Genomic DNA, 20,679 nt, shown 5'->3' on the forward strand with positions numbered 1-20,679 from the left:
ATTATTCATGTTAAGAAAGCATAAAATTGAGAAAGAGAGAAGGAAAAAGACAGAGATAGAATATCCTAAGAGTTGATGTGGGAGGGAAATGAGATAGAAGTGTTTTAAAATAAAGTAAATAAGAAATATATGAACAAGTAGGAATATTTATTAAAATAATTAAATATTTAGTTTACATATATCCTCAAATTGCAATACATTACTACAGCCAATGGTGACATTATAAGGTCTAAAAGAACAAAGTTGTCTTGAAGTTCAGAAGCTTGGGTTCTAGTCTGGGTGCAGTCATGCACCTTGGGGAAAATATTCAGTAAGCCAACCGATATTCCATCTCTTCAGCTGCAAAAATGAAAGAGTTAAGAGAGATAACCTTTAAAGTCCTTTTCAGTTCTCAAATTCTATGAAGAAGTAAGTAATGTATGGTACAAGGTATGGTAGCCAGACTACAAAATGGCCCCAATGAGCATCACCTCCTGGTGTGCACTCTCTTGTAGAGTCATTTATAAAGTAAAAAAAACAGTCATCAACTGGAAGTACAGACCATGGTCTTATAAAGTTTTTAAACATCATTAATAACCTTAGCAGTTAAAGTCAAAGAAACATCTCCAGGCCTACTCTTTCCTAGTGATGGAATATTTGGAGAGGAGAAGGGTAGAATTCAGTAAAGAGAAGAGAGGCAAAATGGCAACCTATATGGCATGCACTTTAAACACCCATCTTCCTACAGCTACCATCAATTCTTGTCAATTTTTACACTTTGACATAAAGATACATATATATTTTTTTCTAAAAGTCAAAATACCATTTACAGAAAATGTCAGGGTGCTTCCCAAATAAATTAATCTCAAGAATTTTACCTTGAAGCAGTTTGGATTCAACAAAAGAAAAATAAAGAACAGGCAGAACAATCAGTGAAGAAAAAAAAAGAAACATATTAATCCTTACAGTGAATTTCTCTAGAATATTTTGGTATTAGAATTCTAAATAAATGCATTCCTAAGAACGTATTGAAAAGTTACTCTGAAGGAGGCACTATAGAGTATAGAAAGATGAATGAAACAGCCCCTGCTTTCAAGGTAGTTACAAAGGAAGAAAGGGGTTAAGATAAAACAAATCCATAAATGTTTTTAATACAATGTCTAGTAAAATACTATGAGAGATAATATGAGACTGATTTTATGCTAGAAGGAACTGAGGAAAGGCTTTGGAGGAAGCTGACTGGACAAGAGCCTTGAAAAGTGGACAGGATTTCAGTGGACAGAAAGAATTCTCAGGGCAGCAGAGAAGAGTATGAATGTATGGACATTTAGACATGCACAGATGCATTTAATATATACAGAAACTGCATTCTCTTGAGGCTTGAACCTTGAAAGCAAAATGCACTTTTTAATTTGCTTGGTTCTCTAAATAGAGAAGTTTAAAATATTTAAATTAAGTTTGTTATATCTTTGCACATTAATATAACCCATAATTCAATTCAGCATATGCTTGCTTGTTTTCACTTACTAGACTAGTAATAATTGTTCATCTAGGGCTTCCCTGGTGGCGCAGTTGTTGAGAGTCCGCCTGCCGATGCAGGGGACACAGGTTCATGCCACGGTCCAGGAAGATCCCACATGCCGCGGAGCAGCTGGGCCCGTGAGCCATGGCCGCTGAGCCTGCGCGTCCGGAGCCTGTGCTCCGCAACGGGAGAGGCCACAACAGTGAGAGGCCCGCGTACCGCAAAAAAAAAAAAAAAAAAAAAAAATTGTTCATCTAACTTAAGATTTCTTACCTGACTACAGATAATCACTTTACAGATGACTGCCCTACAGGTGTAACACTGTAGACTATAGTTGAGATAAGTGGTCATTAAAAGAACCATTTATGTAGAATATAATTTCTACAAAACTTTCTATTTCCTTTAAATGAGTAGATCAGGCAAATACACGACATCTGATCTAAAGCAGAAGTTCTATATATACAAATATTAGAAACAAAGTAAGATTAAAAACCATAACTTACCATACAGGACTATCAATAATATTACTCAGTCTCTATACAACTGTGCTACAATGTCAGTAAAATACTTTAAAATATCGTACCACGTGGTATATGTGTTTGTGTATACTGGTGTAAGTGTGTTCTAACCTACACTCTAGGAATAGTAAAATACTTTATTAGGGAATAAATACTTAAAGATGTGCTTATATTTTGTTGCTGAGAATTTTTGCACATTCATCAGAGATAGTGGTCGGTAGTGTTTTGTTTTGTTTTTGTAGAGTCCTCATCTGGCTTTGATATCAGGGTAATGCTGACCTCACAGAATGAGTTTGGGGGTATATCTTCTTCTTCAACATTCTGGCCCATATAATTAATAAACTGGCATTAGTAAATCCTTACATATCAATAATTGTTCTATTTGTAAATATACTGACTTCTCCAATCAAAAGACATAAAATGACTATAGATACATGTTGTTTTTAAGCTGGCTAACATCTATTCCGCAGTCCATGGATCAAGGAGTAATTTTGATTTTCAAGTCTTATTCTTTAAGAAATACATTTTGTAAGGCTATAGCTGCCACAGATAGTGATTCCTCTGATGGATCTGGGCAAAGTCAACTGAAAACCTTCTGGAAAGGATTCACCATTCTAGATGTCATTTAACAACATTCGTGATTCACGGGAAGAGGTCAATATATCAACATTAACAGGAGTTTGGAAAAAGTTGATTCCAACCTTAATGGTAGACCTTGAGGGGTTCAGCACTTCAATGGAGGAAGTCCCTACAATGTGGTGGAAACAGCAGAACTAGAAGTGGAGCCTGAAGATGTGACTGAATTGCTGCTATCTCATGATAAAACTTGAACGGACGAGGAGTTGCTTCTTATGGATTAGCAAAGAAAGTGGTTTTTTGAGATGGAATCTACTCCTGGTGAAGATGCTATGAAGATTGTTGAGATGACAAAAAAGGATTTAGAATATTACATAAACTCAGTTGATAAAGCAGTGGCAGAGTTTGAAAGAACTGACTCCAATTATGAAAGAAGTTCTACTGTGGGTAAAATGCTATGAAGCAGCATTGCATGCTACAGAGAAAACGTATGTGAAGGTAGAGTCAATGAATGCAGCAAACTTCACTGTTGTCTTATTTTAAGAAATTGTCACAGCGACCCCAACCTTCAGCAACCACCACCCTGATCAGTCAGCAACCATCAAAATCGAGCGAAGACTTTCCACCAGCAAAAAGATTATACCTTGCTGAAGGCTCAGATGATGGTTAGCATTTTTTTAGCAATAAAGTACTTTTAAATAAAGTATAGTTAAGTAATTTAATTATATACATATTTTTAGATATAATGCTATTGCATACTTAATGGACTACAGTATAGTATAAACTTTATATATGCACTGGGAAACCAAAAAATTTGTGTGACTCACTTTATTGCAATATCTGCTTTATTGTGGTGGTCTGGAATTGAACCTGCAATTCTCCGAGGTATGCCTATATATGCTGCCTAAAAGAGACTCATTTCAGTTTTAAGGACACACACAGGCTCAAAGTGAAGGGATGAAAAAGGATATTACATCTAAAGATCTGATGCAATCCCCATCAAAATTCCAATGACATTTCCCACAGAGATAGAAAAAACAATTGTTAAAGTCGTATGGAACCACAAGAGATCCCGAACAGCCAAAGCTATCCTAAGAAAGAAGAACAAAGTTGGAGGCATCACACTTAATGATTTCAAACTATAAGCTATAGTTATCAAAACAGTACGGTACTTGCATTAAAAACAGACACATAGATCAATGGAAAAGAATCAAGAGCCCAGAAATAAACCCTTGAATATGTAGTCAACTAACATTTAATAAGGGAGCCAAGAATACTCACTGAGGAAAGGATAGTCTCTTCAATAAATGGTGTTGGGAAAACTGGATACCCATTGCAGAAGAATGAAACCAAACCCCTATCTTACACCACTCACAAATATTAACTCAAAATGGACTAAAGGCTTAACAATTAAAACCATAAAACTCCTGATAAAAACAGGGGAGAAAGATCACTGACATTGGTTCTTGGCAATAACTTTTTGGATATGACACCAAAAACACAAGCGACAAAAGCAAAAATTAACAAGTGAGACTACATCAAACTAAAATGCTCTGCACAACAGAAATAATCAACAGAATGAAAAGGCAATCTATGGAATGGGAGAAAATATTTCAAAGCATATATCTGATAAGGGATTAATAGCCAAAAATACATAAAGAACTCATGCAACTCAAGAGCAAAAAAAAAATCTGATTTAAAAATGGGCAGAGGGGCTTCCCTGGTGGTGCAGTGGTTCAGAGTCCGCCTGCCAATGCAGGAGACACGGGTTTGTGCCCTGGTCTGGGAAGATCCCACATGCTGCGGAGTGGCTAGGCCCGTGAGCCATGGCCCCTAAGCCCGCACGTCCGGAGCCTGTGCTCCGCAACAGGAGAGGCCACAGCACTGAGAGGCCTGCGTACCGCACAAAAAAAAAAAAAAAAAAAAGGCAGAGGAACTGAATAGACGGTTTTCCAAAGAATACATAAAAGTTCCCAACAGGTACATGAAAAAATACTCAACATCACTAATTATCATATCAAAGAAATGAAATCAGTATCTCCAAGAGATAGCTGCACTCCCATGTTCACAATACCCAAGACATGGAACCAACCTAAGTGTCTGTCAACAGATGAATGAATAAAGAGTATGTGGTATATATACATACAGTCAAATATTATTTAGCCATGAAAGAAGATGGAAATCCTGCCACTTACGACAACATGGATGCGCCTTGAAGGCATTATCCTAAGTCAAATAAATCAAAGAGAGAAAGAAAAATATTGTATGATCTCACTTATAGATAGACTCTAAAAAAGCTGAACTCATAGTTCTGGTGGTTCCCAGAATCAGGGGTAGGGGGGATGAGGGTGGGGTAATGGATGAAGGTGGTCAAAGGGAACTAAGTGACCAAATTATTAGATGAATAAGTTCTGGGGATCTAATGTACAACATGCTGACTGTGATTAAGAATATTGTACTGTATACTTGAAAGTTGCTAAAAGAGTAGGTCTTAAAAATCTCACACCACACACACACAAAAGGTAACTATGTGAGGTGATGAATGTGTAACTAACCTTATTATGGTAAAAATTTCATAATATATACATATATCAAATCATCACATTGCACACCTTAAGTGAACACAATGTTATGAGTCAACTGTACATCTGTAAAGCTGGGGAAAAGCTCATATCTCAAAGGCAAAAGCAATATTAAGTTCTTTAGCCAACTATATTTCCAATCAAAGGTAGTTTGTTATTAGCTAGGTAGATACTAGAAATATTATTTCACTGGTAAAATTAATTCAACATATATGAAAATGGGAACCAAGAAATGTTGTAGAAGCACTTAGTGAACAATTTTGTAAACAACATGTACGAATGTAGTAAATCCAGTAGACCATAATCTTTCGAATGACACCTTAGGCCTAGGTTTCAAACCCATATGGTGTCCAGCGGCTCATTCAGACATTCTCTGACACCTGAACAGAAGGTAGACCAAAACCTGTTATGAGAATAATGTCACAACTGCCTCAAGAGAACCTTTCACAAAAGATACTTCAAGAATAACTAAAAAGACTGAAAGCACGGACTTTGACAAAGTTACACAACAGACTGTGTGACTGTTTTTGCACCTACTTACTAACATTTGTGTGTGGCAGAATTCAATCTGAGTCTTGCCTGCACTGTAACACATATTAAATGTTAGCAAAACTATGGGGGAGAGGCCTATCTTCCTCACTGACTTCTAGCTTTTGGAAGCTACCAATAACTATCAAAAAAATCAAATACTAATGACTTGGTTGGTTTGCAACGATCTCCTGTGCACTTGCGCACATGCATGTATGTGTGCACGTGCACCCATGCATATGCACAGTACACAGTACCATCAGTATTGTGGAGAAATGTACTCTTCATAATGCTAGGAAGCCAGAGGCATATTTATTATTGAGATACACAAAAAAGACTTTTGCTTTCTTCTCAAGGATCAGAATAAGGTTTTACTGTTGTTGGGTTTGGCTCAAGAACTAACAGATCCCACAGTTTGTACACATCCCCTTAAATGGAAATGCACATATTGTTTGTGTACACTCTTCCAAAAAGGTGACGCTGTGCCCAAATATAAAAGGATTATTATGGCATAGTAAGAAATGAACTCAGATCTGTTCAAGATATTACCTTGTGTGGACAACTGCACCGGCAGTTTATGACTCCATCAGGGACTCTAAAGGGCCATAGGAAGCTACATTTAGATGTATTACATCTATTTCTACTCCATATGGTCACACCACTTCCAAGACATTTATGTATGGTTGACCAAATAAATTTAGAACTTACAGTATGTGGTTTCTTCCCACAGATTCTATGACCCGCGTGAAACACTGCAGTACTGATCATAGTAAACTGCTGTGTCAAATGTGCTACTTGTATTTATTTATACAGATTACAAGCTATTACTGCAGTTAAGCTCAATAAATATGAAACAGAATCCCCATAGCTTACACAGGTGCATCTATATAACTTAAAGATGTAGTGATTCAAGTGGCCATTTCTAATACTGATATATGGAAACCTCTGATCATATTTAACAATTACCAAGGGACTGTAGTAATAACTAGGATAGTTTGTCATTATCTGTAGGCTAGTAAAACATATTGTCCTGAGATAATATTTAACAGAAGAGGAACTTGAATAGGTATAAAAAAATGACAGCATAGGCAGTGTACTTAAAATTAGATCCAACTTCGTAATTCCTCGGAAGATTCTATTTTTAACTTCTGCCATTGACTTACAGAAAAATGGCTAAATCGTTTTAGCTTTTGTACATATCATATGGTAAGAGATAATACTTTTGAAGTGCTACTGAATATAACTGAGAATTAACATTAAACTATACTTTTGAGTGTCCCTTTTGTCTCTATTTGCAGATACAGTATTCCATATTTATTACTCCAAACATCATACTCTCTTATGCATTTCTGACGTAAAATATCTCTGCCAAGCAACAGCTTTTGCATACATTTTAAAAGAACAAAAGGATTGTATTAAAATCAAACTTATTTTATTTGAACCAGCAACAAGAAAAGCACAGTGTGCTATTTTATACTATACCTCCTTCTAGCCATTGTAATTCATAAGCTAACTCTAATTTATTGAGTTAGAGTCTTTTTATATTTACATTGACATAAATTTTATATTTTTTTGCTTTCAGACAGCTTTGTCTAGAATACTGATCAAGCTAAACAACCACTGTTTCATGATTTTACCTAAATGAATTATAAATGTCAATATGACATCTCAAAAATATTTTAAAAACAAACAAAAAATCTTCCCAGTGAAAAAGTTCACCTAAAAGAAATGTGAGAAATAGCCCAGTGAAGTTTTGTTTGTTTTTTTTTGGTACACAGTAATAGCAGATTATGTGTCATCTGTAAATCAAGTGACACTGAAATTGATGAATCACTATGGCCATATTTCCTGTTACTATTTATCTTCCATTATTAATAAGTGTCTGGAACCATAGTCAGCTCAGTAATACTAGAATAAAAGAATAAAGAATAAATGGTACGGGCTTCCCTGGTGGCGCAGTGGTTGAGAGTCTGCCTGCCGATGCAGGGGACACGGGTTCGTGCCCCGGTCTGGGAAGATCCTACATGCCGCGTAGCGGCTAGGCCCGTGAGCCATGGCCACTGAGCCTGCGCTCCGCAACGGGAGAGGCCCCAACAGTGAGAGGCCCGCGTACCGCAAAAAAAAGAATAAATGGTAAAAAATGTTTAATCAAGCCCCTAAACTCAAATATTCACACATTATAAAATATTTAATGCATACTCACTTTGCCTATATGACATTTATACATGGAAGAGAAAATTCAAAGTTTTTCAATTTAGTTACTTAAGATTTTAATATTATTATTCATGTGACACCTTTCTTAAAGAATGGTGCATTCTTCCCTAGAGGCCTTTCTGAGTAGTTATAATAAATAATTAAAATTCCTATATTTTAAATAAAGTTCATGATGGGCAACTATAATTCTCATATATAAAAGCACCAATCGTTTAAAAAAAATCATATAATTCAGTCATGAGAGCCAAAATTCTAAGTAACAAAGCCTATTCTATACTCCTTTGTAACCTAGTATATTATTCAACCATTTTGTCTCTGTAAAGACTTACAAATTTATTGAATGTGATCATCTATGCCTATCAACTTTCTCTAGTTTCAGATGCTAGTCCCAAAGAGGTTAACTGATTTTTTTGGGGTAAATGGTCACTCTGAAGAATATGTACATTTCATGAAATCTAATCTGTTATGCTAAATATTTAAGATAATTTTTTCTATTAAAAAATAAAAACAAGCATTCTGAGTTCTATGAAAGTTTGTAAGGTCATGTGCTTTTTAAATTGTCAACTACCATTAGCTAAAAAGCTATTTATTGATGAACTACTGATAGATAGGAGTTCTTCTAGATATGCTTTTAAATATCATTTAAAACTTAACAACACTGCAAAATAGAGATTATTGTTACCATTTTACAGGTGAAAAAACTGAGGGTCAGAAAGATTAAGTGACTTTTTAAAGATCATTAAGTTAGTAAGTGGTAGACTTGGGATCCAAACCCAAATCTGAGAAACCCACGCTCCTTTCATCTCACCCAGCTGAGCCTTGAGATGAAACCCCAGACCTAACCACCACCTTCTGCAGCCTTGTGAGAGACCCCTAATCAGAGGTACCAGCTAAGCTGTGCGTGGACTCCTGATCCAGAGAAACTGTGAGACAGTAAGTATGTATTGTTTTTTACCACTGTTTGTGGTAATCTGTTGTACTACAATTGATAATATACCTGTTTAACAGGTTAGATATAAATAATTCGATGCATTTTGTTTTAAAATTAGTTCTAAGAAACCTAAAATAAACTAAAGAACAAATCATCAAACATGACTCCCCTTTTTACTCCACAATTTATCCAGTGCCTTTCACTAAGCTTTGCCATTTCCTTCCTGTTTATAATATTAGTGGCCTACATTTTTTGATTTCAGAACTACAGAAATTCTACTTGACTCCATTTGCTCTTCAAAATCATGTAAACAGCTCCAGAAATCTTACACTGTATTTTTTTCCCAAATACTGAAAGTTAATTTACTCTAATTTTCTCTGCTCGGTGGTGATTCTGACATTATATATGATAGTACCAATGCAAATGAGGAAAGCGATTATAATTCCTAAGCAGAAAGCATGATCTTACCCTATATTCCACAAAGCTGGCTTTTATTAAACCATCTTTGTTGGAAATAAGAAGTGGGCAGAGCTTAGAATGAAGAGGAAAAGGAATTTTTCTCTACAGAATGGACTTCCAGCTGACTCTATAAATAAGAAAAATGTCCACAGTCCAATCCTCTTCCCTGCCCCCTCTCTAAATACAGACTTCCCTATTCAATATGTCATGACAAGCTACAAGAAATTATAAAGGAAACACTCCTATCCAAGCAAAGAGCACATCAGAATAGGAGGGTTTTCAATGGTAGATGTGTATTCTGTTGTTTTTGAATATTCTATAAATGTCAATTAGGTTAAATTGATTGAGAAAATGCTGTTCAGCTCAGTTATATCCTTACTGATTTTCTGCCTGCTTGATCTATCTATCACTGAAAGAGGGATGTTAAAGTCTCTAGGTAAAATAGTGGATTTATATATTTGTCCTTGCCTTACATATTTTGCCTCATGTATTTGATGCTCCGTTGTTAGGTGCATACATGCTACAAATTGGTTGTCTTCTTGGAGAACTCCTTGATCATTACGAAATGCTTCTTCTTTATCTTTGATAATTTTCCTTATTCTGAAGTCAGTTGAATGGTTAATGGGGAGGAAAGGAATCTGACAGAAATATTATGGTCTATGTTCTAGTCTTCTGGATGCCCCTCCCCCACACAACAAGCAAAGAATATTAGGACAAAAAGGATTGTGGCACTTTTATTCTGACATAGCAGTTACTTTTACAGGCACCATAGTAATGTGATTACAAATTTGGATTATGGAGGGATAAATTAGGAGTTTGGGATTAAAATATGCACACTATCTACTATATAGCACAGGGAACTATACTCAATATCTTGTAATAACCTATAATGGAAGAGAATGTAAAAAAAAGAATATATATATTTGTGTGTGTGTGTGTATATATATATATATATATATATCTGAATCACTTTGTTGTACATCTGAAACTAATGTAACATTGTAAATCAACTATATTTCAATAAAAAAAATTTTTAAAAAGAAATTAAAAAAAAAAGGAATTTGGATTAGGGAGTCAGTGTCTGGATCTGAACTTCAGATCTACCTTTTACAGTTACATAAATTTCAGCAAACTACTTAACTGTGCTTCATTGTCTACATCTATAAAATGAGGATAATGTGAGTATTTAAGTCATAAGCCTGCTGTAGGGGTTGAGATAAACTGCTTATAATATGGCCTAATACACAGTAACAGCTATTGTTATTTTGCTGTCTTGCTGTTCCTGCAACTAATGTTGTTGTTTTTAGAACAATCAAGAAGCTGGGAGTAAAAGCAGAAGCTAACATCTTGGCTTTGAATCAGCCAATGAAATACACATAAAACCCTGGGTATGAAGAAGAAAATTAAGAGAACATAATAAATGTTGATGAAAACAGCATGACATCTTCAATATGCTATTCTTCTACTAATGTTCTGTCCCCATAAAAGCTAGTAATGATAATCGTGTGGAAAAATATATGTGGTCCTATGGTTCTGTGCCACATAACCAATTGCTATATCCATGAAACAGGTGCAGTGGTTGAAAAATTTCTTGTCATGGAGATTGTTGCTGACCCTACAAATAAGAGTATGTTAATGCTATTCCCACACTTCCTCCTCTCCAAACCCATGATTACTGTGGGTCACCTGAAATGAATGGAGGAACTTCTACCTTGTGCAACACATTTTCTGGCAATGACTTCCATATGGATGATTCCCAAAGGTATCTTCCTCTCTCATCCTGGACTTTTCCCTGATTTCTAGATTAACTTTCTAACGTTCTACTGGATAGGTTCCGCAAGCACGTCAAGCTCAATCTATCTAGATCTCATCTTGATCTCTTTCTCCTAAGAGATTCACTGTATTGGTCAATGAAGCAGAGATTACTCTGATAGTTAAAAACTTCCAATCCACCCAAACTCCTCCTTTCCTTTAACACACACCTGGGGATACAATGGGAGAGAAAGCTAAAAACAAATCCAAGAAAAACCTGAAGAACCCGGTCTTAAAATGGTCAAAAAATCCCACAAAAGGTTTTGAAAATCTGGAAACTACAGGGGCACTAAACACATAACCAGTTTTATCCGTGGTATATTAGCTTAATTCTGGGGCTCCCAGGGAGACTAAAGAGCAATTTTAAGACAGACTAAAATTTCTCAGTCTTGTGATATTACAAGACAAAGTTCTGTTTGAGACTTACCTTAAACTCATAGCTAGTGTTTTTATGCAGTGTTTGCCATATTTAGATGCTACATAGTGTAAGAGGCCAAAGAGCAAAGCCTAAAACATCTAAAAGGCAGACTAAATTTCCCACAGTATTTTAAGTCTTCAAAGAAATCCACCAAGTTCTTAACCAAAAGCATGGAAGATTTACGCCTGAGGAACAGGGAAGGAACAGAAGTGGGCTAAGTTTTACTAAAACCATAATGCAGCCATGACCCAGCTCAATCCCTGATTGCACTGAATGAGATAATAAGCCCAGAGATAATATATCCCTAACAGAGGGAAACCTCTGTAACCTCCATACTAGTTTTACACAATATTTTGTCAAAATATTTTGTCACAATATCTGACAAAAATAAAAATTACTAGACATGGAAAGAGTCAAAAAATGTGACCATTAATCAAAAGAAAAATAAAAGTTGATCAAAAGATGATACAGATATCATCCAGGTATTAGCAGACAATATAATAGTTATAGCAGAATAACTACTTAAAGAAATTATAAAAAACATGGACAAAGTAGATGAAAAATAAAGAATTTACAAAGAAATTTGAAATTATCCAAAAAAATGGACTAGATATTCCAGAATCAAAATATATAAAAATTAGTATTGGGTGTGTTTAACATCAGAATGAATGCAGAAGAAGATAGATTAACTAAATTGGAATACAGTTCAAAAGAAAATATATAAAATGAAGTACAAAGACAAATCAGATTGCAACAGACACATAAAAGGCACGTGAGACACCATAAAAGGAAATCTGCTAATATATGTAAGTTGAGTTCCAGGAGAAAAGAGAAAGAGTAGTCCAGAAGCAGTATTTAAAGATATAATGGCTAAGGATTTTCTAAAACTGATAAAAGACATCAAACCTCAGAATTAAGCTCAGTGAATTTCAAACTGGATAAAAACAAATAAAGTCATATCTGCGTATCATTGTCAACTTGTATAACACCAAAGACAAAAATTAAAATGCAAAGTAGCCAAAGAAAAAGATATACTTCAATTAAAATTGCTGACTTCTCAACAAAAACTATGAAAGCTAGAAAACAACAGAATGACGTATTTAAAGTGTGGTAAAAAATTACTGCCAAACTAAATCCTATGCTAGCAAAAATATCTCTCAAAACTAAATGTTTTTAAAAAGTCTTCAGAAAAAGAAAATCTAAAAGAGTTTATTGCCATCAAATCTGTACTACCAAAAATACTAAAGGATATTCTTCAGGCTGAAATCATCAGCATGGAAGAATTAAACTGCAGGAAGAAGTAAACAACATTAAAAAGAAATAAACAACATTAAAAAGAATAAATATATAGTTAATTATAAAGGAATATGACAATTTAAATCAAAATTATAAAAACATAATGTGCAGTTTATAACAGACACTGGGTTAAAATATATGACAATAAAAAGACCAAAAGTGGATGTGGGGGAGGGGTGTTAAAGATTTAAGTAGGACAAAATTCTTGCACAGTTTTAGAAATGATAAAAATATTACTTTAAGATAGATTGCATTAAAAGGGTATATTTGATAGTATCTAGGGTAACCATTAAAAGAATAAAAATGTATAACTAAAACTATTATAATTGAGAAAACAGAATAACAATTAAAAAAACTGTTTAATCCAAAAGGAAACAGCGAAGAAAAAAATAAGAGATGAGACCAAAAGGGAGGAAAAAATAGCAATGTGGTAGACTTATACCCAGTAATTACATTAAATGTAAATGGATAAAACAACTGAATAAAAAGGCAGAGATTAACAGACTGAACAAAAAAAACAATAAAATCCAATCCTATTCTTATAAGAAACACTTCAAATAATTAAATCTGTTTAAATATATTTAGTAAAAAACACATGAAGGTTAAAATTAAAAGGATGAAAGAAATGTCATGCAGACACTAACACAAAGAAAGTTAGTGTAGCAATATTAATACTGATACCAAATAAATAAGACTTTATAGCTAAAAAAGTATTATTAAAGACAAATGAGGTCATTAGAAAATAAGATATTCCTGTAGCAAATGAAATAGCTTTAGATGTATCAAAGAAAGTTGACAGAGGTGAAAAGAAATAGATCTGTAACCACTGCTGGAGATTTTTAACATGGCTTTCTTTTTAGCTGATAGAACAAGCAGATTAAAAAAATAATGCTATATAAATTTAGAAAATACTAGTAACACAGTTAACCAACCTAACTTAAATGACATGTGTAGAAGAGCATATCCAACAAGAGCAGAATACACATTTCTCTTAAAACATTCACCAATGTAAGTCATTTGCTGAGCCATTTAAAATTTCAAAGAACTGAAATGATACAGAATATAATTCTATCTGGTTGAAGAACACTCTAGAAATCAAAGCCAAAAAAATAGTCCCACTTAGAAATTAAGCAACACACTCCTTTAACTGTGAGTTAAACAAAACAAAAAATCACAAAAGAAATTTGAAAATAGTTTTAATTGAATAACAATTAAAATAGGTCACTGTCAGAACTTGCAAGATGCAACTGTGCTCTCTAAAGCTGTGCTTAGAGAGAAATTTACAGCTCTCCAGGCAAATGTTAGAAAAAAAGCAATGCTTAAAATCAATAATATAAAATTCTCTCTGAAAAAGCTTTAAAAAGAACAGAGAAACAAACCCAGAGACTATAAGAAAAAAATTATACAACTAAGAGTAGAAATCAATAAAATAGAAACAGACATACAACAGGAGAAAACAACAACCAGAGATTCTTTGAAAAAGTAAATAAAATCAATAAACTCTTAGCAAGATAAAAGGAGAAAATACAAACAAATAAACAATATCAAGAATGAAAAAGGAAACAGTACTACAGATATTACACGTCTGAAGAAGAAAAGTAAAAAGGAATTATGAAAAACTTTATGCAACTTTTGAAAACCTTGATAAAATGGACACATTTCTTGAAAAACACACTTTACCAAAACTGACATAGGAAAAAATAGAACATGTGAATGGTCCAATTTCTATTAAGAAGATCAAATCTAGAATTTAAAGCCTTCCCACATGTCTCCTGTCCTTACCCAAACCAAGCTCCACTCCCCTGCAGCCAAAAAAAAAAAAAGACTGCAGGCCCAGACAGCGTCACTGAAATTCTAACAAAGATTTAAAATAGAACGAATACCAATTTTATACAAACCCTTCTAGAGAATAAAATTTTCCTGCACAGACTTAATACCAAAACCCAAAAGACATTATAAGAAGGAAATATTAAAGGTAAACATGTCTTGTTAACATGGAAAAAAATCCACTAGCAAATCTAATACAGCAATATATGAAAAGGTTAATACAAATTCCAGGGAGAAGCATCTGATTGTCAGACTGAGAAGGCTAGGAATCTTGAGTAAAAATCTCACTAAAATATTCTAACATAGGGAAGGAGTATTTTCCATAAGGAAAAATAAGATATTCTTTTTTAAAAAAAATTTTATTTATTTATTATTTATTTTCTGGCTGCATTGGGTCTTTTGTTGCTGTGTGGGGCCCTCTCTACTTGCGGTGAGCGGGGGGCACTCTTCATTGCAGTGCATGGGCTTCTCATTGCAGTGGCTTCTCTTGTTGCGGAGCTCGGGCTCTAGGCGCGCGGCCTTCAGTAGTTGTGACTCACGGGCTATAGAGCACGGGCTCAGTAGTTGTGGCGCACGGGCTTAGTTGCTCCGTGGCATGTGGGATCTTCCCGGACCAGGGCTTGAACCCATGTCCCCTGTATTGGCAGGTGGATTCTTAACCACTGCGCCACCAGAGAAGCCCAGATATTCTTGGTAGCATAAGGAATAAGGGATGCAGGGCTGCAAAATTAAAAGTAAAAAAGAATGGAAGGTTACAGCTAGACAGTCTACACACTCCAACCCATTCACTTGCTGTAGGAATACAAGCAGTACACTCTTTATAAGCGAGATGAGCGATTATGGAGAGGATTGCCAACAGCAAATCCTCCAACCAACTAACAGGAACAAACACATCTCCAATTTCTAATACCAGCTTCTCAAAAAGAAGAAGTAAGATATGACCTGTGAAAAATCCTACCAGTCTCCTTTCTACCCATGTCAGCGTTTCATAATTTTGTTGCCTGAGACAAATTTTTCCACCAGAAGATTACTGCTTCAGCTCTAATCCAACCGAGGAGACTAGTACGTAGCTCAGAAAAACAGATAACCGTAAGCTAATTATACTTCCTCTGTGGTCTGTAAAATTTACAGTTTATAGCTAACATCTAAATTCCAGAAGAAAATTTTTCTTTCCTGGACCAAACAAACAAACAAACCTTATTAAAAGGCCACAAAGTCACATTTGAATTTTTTAAAATTATGCTCCCCAAAATAAATGGAAATAGAATAAGGAATTAAGTTAAGAGGAAAGCTGTCAATTAAGCACTCTTTAAATGTTACAAGTTCTGTCCGGTTCTGACTTCTGTCACTGAGGTTCACTGCTCAAGGGGTTTCTGAACAAGGTTCAATACTTTTCCAGGTGTTTTCTGCTAAATTTCAACTCTGAGAGGAAGATTGGCAGGTTCAAGTCCTAAAAAGAAAAGATCCTGTGAACTGATAGCAATTTCACATTACTAAAGGTTAAGACAAAACAAACATGAAAGATGAAAGGCATTCCTGTAGGGTGGCAGGCTTAAAAAGTGATGATTTCGGGCTTCCCTGGTGGCGCAGTGGTTGAGAGTCCGCCTGCTGATGCAGGGGACACGGGTTCGTGCCCTGGTTCGGGAATATCCCACATGCCGCAGAGCGGCTGGGCCCGTGAGCCATGGCCACTGAGCCTGCGTGTCCAGAGCCTGTGGTCCGCAACTGGAGAGGCCACAACAGTGAGAGGCCCGCGTACCGCCCAAAAAAAAAAAAAAAAAAGTGATGATTTCTAAGTTTTTAAAAGAAAGACTACTACATGTATACTCAATGTGCTGGCAATCAACAAATAAGGAAGGGATGTTTGGGGAAAGTCAAATAAAAGCATGAAGGGAACATGGGAAAATAAGCAGGTGTACCTTGGTACCAAAGCCAACAGATTAAATCATTAATTTAGGTCAGCATCACCTTGTGTCTAGATTAATACTGTATTTCCCAGTTAATTTCACTCCAGTCAAGCACATGGCCCAAATCCATCTGAAAATCTAAATCTTCCTCAACCATTTTCACTACATCAATCCTCTGCTGAAAACCCAGTTACAGTTCCCTATTATCTATCAACCAAGCCTACACTAAACTCTGGCTGTTCAAGACCTCCATGATTTGACCTAATCTATTCAACATTACTTCTAGAGATGAGAAGAGTGGGTTAAATATGGCTACAAATTCTTTGCAGCTCCTACCTCCATTCCCTGAATATGGAGTATCCCTTTGATTTGCAAAGACTAACAGAATGTGGCAGAAGTGACACTGTGCAACTTCTCATGCTTGGCCTCAAGAGGACTTGCAGTTTCTGCTCTTTCCCTCTTGGAACACTACAGCGTAAGAAACCTGGGCTATCCTGCTAGAGTAGCCAGATAGAAGGGAACCAGCTGATGGCCCCAGCTAACCACTGAACATGTGTTAGGTCATCTGGACTGACCAACCACGATGGAGCCATCAGACGGCTGCAGCCACATGAGTGACCCCATACATAATTAGGAAAACAGCCCAGCTAAGGCCAACTGAAATTGAATAATCAGGAGCAAATAAATGTTTATTGGTTTAAGCCACTATGTTTTTATTTTATATATACGCATATATATAAAACATTTTATGTTATATATAAAACCCCAATTTCTTAAAAAAATTCAGTAAGAAAACAAATAACTTAATTTTTAAAATAAGCAACAAATTTGAATAGATACTTCACCGAAGAAGATATATGAATAGCAAATAAGCACATGAAAAAAACTGTTCATCATCGTTAATCATCACGTAAATGCAAACTGAAACTATGAGATAATACTACATATCTATTAAAACATAAAGTAAAAATAGCTGACAACAGCATGTGCTAGCAAAGATGAGAGCTATAACTCTCAAGCACTGTGAGCGGGAATGCAAAATGGTACAGGTACTCTGGAAAACATTTTGCACAGCTTCTTATGTAAAGTTAAAATGCACTTTACATGTGACCCAGCCATTCCACTCCTAGGTATTTACCCAAGAGAAATAAAAACTCACTTACACACAAAAACTTACAGGGCAAATGTCTGTAACAGCTTTGTTCATAATTGCCAAAAAAATGGAAACACTAATAACATCTTTCAACTGGTGAATGCATTTAAAAACAAACAAGACTGATACATGCATACTATGGAATACTGCTCATCATTAAAAAAATTTTTTTTAATAAAATGAACTACCAATACACAAAGTAGCACTGATGAATCACAAGTATATTATGCTAAATGAAAAAAGCCAGACTCAAAAGGCTACCTACTGCATGATTCTATTTATATAACATTCTGGAACAGGAAACACACATAGGACAGAAAACAAATCAGTGGATGCCAGGGACAGAAGGTTAGAAGAGAATTTAACTACAAAAGGGCACAACAGAATTCTGGGGGGAGAAAGAATTCTTCTATAATTTGATGGTGGTACTGGTTACATGACTATAAGGATTTGCCAAAGTTCATAGACATGTATGCTAAAACAAGTGTATTTTACCATACAGAAATTATTCATCAATAAGGCAGAATTAAATATACATACAGATACACATGTACACACAAAGATACACGCAGCAATCTCCCATACATCGTATTAAAACGTTTGTATCCCTCAGAGTAATGATTTTCAAATTATTTTCCTAAATTTGTAGTAGTAGCAACAAAATTAGCAAACACTGGCTAGAAGGTTGGGTAAATGCTTTTTAAAATTATTGTCCTGAATCTTAAAAATTGTAGTTTCAGGCTTCTGGGTTACTTTCCAATTCTAATCCACACACCATATCTCAAAGAAATGACCTAGTTTACAGACATCTGAATTAATCCTTTATAGTCTACCTTCTGAATATACTTTCTTATAAGAAAAAGACACAGAAAAAAGACACAGAAAAGTATGAAATATTACAATAAGGGGAAAAAAGAACACCAATGCCACTAGTGCCTCCACTGCTCTTCCTTTTATGCCAGGGGCTCTAAAATAATAATCTCTTTGAATAAAACACAAATGGCCCTACCAATAAAGTTGATGGAAAGGCCTGAAGAGGTTTTCTTCTCTAATTATTTACATATTTTCCTGAAATTATACGTGTGTGTGTGCATGTCTGTGTGTGTGTGTGTGTGTGTGTGCGTGTCTGTGTGTGTATGGGCTCATTTTCTCCATCTGTACTTTCAGATTGTATTTATGATGTTATAGAATGACATATTAAATGTCTCAGCTCTTAGAAGTTGTCTCTACATTTGTAGTAGTTGAGAATTTAATTTTTTGCCAACATGAAAGACTATAAAGAAAGTGACTTCAGAGAACCAAAGATTATTTTGCAGAAGGAACAACTCATATTAAAGGCAAGCTTTCCTTCATGCAATAGAAGCAAATACTTGGAAGTCAGACAAGCCAAGTGAACTATCAATATTTAAGTTGAAATTAGGAAAAAAGTGAGCAATTTTTTATTAGCCTAAATTGTTAAGAGGCAATATGTTTTCAAGTAGTAAAACTCTCATAACGTAGAACAAGATCTTACTACAAAGCATACTCCAAAATCAACTACTCTTGCTGATCTCCTACGTGAGATGTTTAGTTGAGATTTCTGAATCATTTACTTCTCTCTGGTTTCTATTCAGAGAGGCAAAACCGTTCATCAGACCCCTGGCTTTCCACGCATACTGCCAGGATTCAAAGTAAGCTCCATCATTTGTGAGAAGTGTGACCTAGGGAAAAATTAAATCACTTAATATCCCATTGATTCCTCATCTGTAAAATGGTTATGAAAACAGAACCAGCATCCCATAAAGAAGCTGTGGAATTCAATGAGATAATCCATGCAAAGTCCTTGGCACAGTACCTGGCACATAACAAACTCTCAACAAATGATAGCTATGATTACTAACCTCCAAATTATCAATCTTTGGTTCCCATAACAAACGATTAAGACTCTACTGAAAGACCACTCTCTCCATGATCCTTCCTCCCTGGCTCTCCCCAAAAATAAAATAAAATGATACACAAATTCAAGAATTTAGCTGTCCACTTTCTAATTCTTGCATACTTTGTATTTTGCTGAATGGTACTACTACTCCTACAAATGACAGGGCTGATGTTTCATTCATTGAAACAGTAAAACTCTTAATACCTAGCACAGCCTTCCACAGAACATAAAGAGATCAAAATGATATCATGGTGAAAAAACGTTATGGAACTAAACAAAAGGAAAGAACTGAGTTCTAAATAAAGAGTTGAAAGGCAGTGAGGGAAGGGAGGCTCCAAGGGTGTATGACACTGCCAACTACATTCTTTCGTCACAGAAGGCTCCTCGGCCTCCACAAAATAGCTCTCTCCCCTTCTCCTTCTCCAACTACTCTGAAAATTCTATGCACAACAGAACGTTTCCACTTTCGACTCCTCAATGTATATTTTTCTCAAAAAGAAATGAATTTGTGCTCTTTTTTTCTACACTAATTTCCTTTAGAGTCAATTACCACCTCTAGACGACTCTCACCTCTTCATCTTCTCAAATCTCCGACCTCTGTTTTGAGAGACAGCAAGCACTAAGTATACAGTCACCTTCATATTTAAGTATGAGGAATTAGAAGATACTAGATAATTTCTAAATTCAATAACTTTGAAAACAAATAGTACTATCTATTTAACACTATGTTCACTTGCTTCCTGAAAATAAAAGTCTTTGTTTTTCCCAATAGTTGATGACTTCTAACGCATACATGTCACTTTTTTTTTTTTTTTTTTTTTTTTTGCCGCACCACAGCTTGTGGGATCTTAGTTCCCTGACCAGGGATTGAACCCAGGCCCCCGGCAGTGAAAGCGCAGGGTCCTAACCACTGGACTGCCGGGGAATTCCCCATGTCACATTTTTTAATAGACTGGAAGTAACAATTATAATAATTCTCTAGATTCCAGACACAGTTGTTTTATTTAAGAATGAACGTTTTCATTTAATAAGTTATAGT

The 20,679-nt window shown here is 35.3% G+C and overlaps 1 protein-coding gene across 3 annotated transcripts in view; it reads right to left on the reverse strand.

Moving 5' to 3' along the window:
- Positions 1–20,679, reverse strand: part of FUT8 (fucosyltransferase 8) — a 324,774-nt gene that overhangs the window by 136,104 nt on the left and 167,991 nt on the right. The window lies entirely within an intron of this gene.

The sequence above is a fragment of the Grampus griseus genome (assembly GCF_964374135.1).
Source record: "Grampus griseus genome assembly, chromosome: 2".
Taxonomy (NCBI): domain Eukaryota; kingdom Metazoa; phylum Chordata; class Mammalia; order Artiodactyla; family Delphinidae; genus Grampus; species Grampus griseus.